Raw genomic sequence first — 1,274 nt, 5'->3', positions numbered from 1 at the left:
AGTGTCTTGGGAGGAAGGGGATCCCCCATCAGAGATCTCCCCACGGCAGCCGAAGGGAGCCACAACAAGGAGGCTGAAGAGCCACATGCGGCTCCGGAGCCGCAGGTTGCAGGCCCCTGTTCTAGGGGTTCATTAAACAATTTGTGACTTTTAGGTCATTTGAATTAACACCAAAGATTGTTGGGCTATCTGTAAGGGTGACATTTTTGCATTCCTAAAATTATTGCATATTGCACATTTCAAATGCGTATTGCACATTTTTTTAAATATACAAAACATATATTTTCAGATATTTGTCATCATTATTGAAAGAATAAAGAAACAGCCTTAGTTATTTTGTGACTACAACTATCTAACAGACTTTTTGCTCTTCCACAATTAGTAGACTATGTTTTTATTGCAAAGAATCTTTATCATTTAGATTTCTTTAAAGAAAATCCCTACTGAGAAAAATTAGGGGTGTCAATGTTGACCTTTCTGCCCTGAACAGTTGCAGATCACAGTGTAGAAGGGGGTTTTGTTTTGGCTGTTCATTAAAGGGAGATTTAGTAGTATGTAGAGGAGCTAATAGTATATTACATTAGAGGAAGGGTTATAAAATGTTTTTTTTCCCATGGTAGTGATAAGAGGTGCTGTAAAAATTTGTTTAAAAAACAGTCAGAAATTTGAATCAAAATTTAAAACTGGAATTTAGATTAAAAAAAAAAGGTTTGAGGTTTTGCTTTAGTTAGCAAGCAATAGCAATGGTTTCAATAACACATTTTAGGGTAGTATGGGACCAGTCTGAATCCATTGTAATGATCTATTCACCTTTGTGTGCAGAAAAAAAGCATATTTTTTATGCCACAATGGAAGCATCCTAATGTAGCACTGCAATTAAATGCTGTTATACAGTCACAAATAGTTTGCCCCATTGTCAGTAAGTAAATTCAACACTTTTCTAATACTGTTACTGTGATGGTGCTCAAAAAACTGCTTGGCGTCAGGAACTGGTAACTGAAACAGGCCACCAATCCAGTGTTGGTTCATTTTATTAAATGCCAATTTCCCCACACCCGTGGCAGGCAGCATAGTCCATTTGGGAGTTATATTATAAATGACAAAAAACTCTGCTACTACTGATTGTGGTTTGCTTAGTGGTGGTGCAACTGGTGCTCTACTTCCTACTGTTAACCATACCTTGCTGAATTCTGGATTCAAACTCCAAATTTTGAGTCAAGGATCCACTAGTGGCTACTGGTCTATTGCGAGGCTTACTTCCACTGCCAGTCTTA

Source organism: Pyxicephalus adspersus, chromosome 6, assembly GCF_032062135.1.
Source record: "Pyxicephalus adspersus chromosome 6, UCB_Pads_2.0, whole genome shotgun sequence".
NCBI classification, from domain to species: domain Eukaryota; kingdom Metazoa; phylum Chordata; class Amphibia; order Anura; family Pyxicephalidae; genus Pyxicephalus; species Pyxicephalus adspersus.
This window is presented reverse-complemented; position numbering follows the sequence as displayed.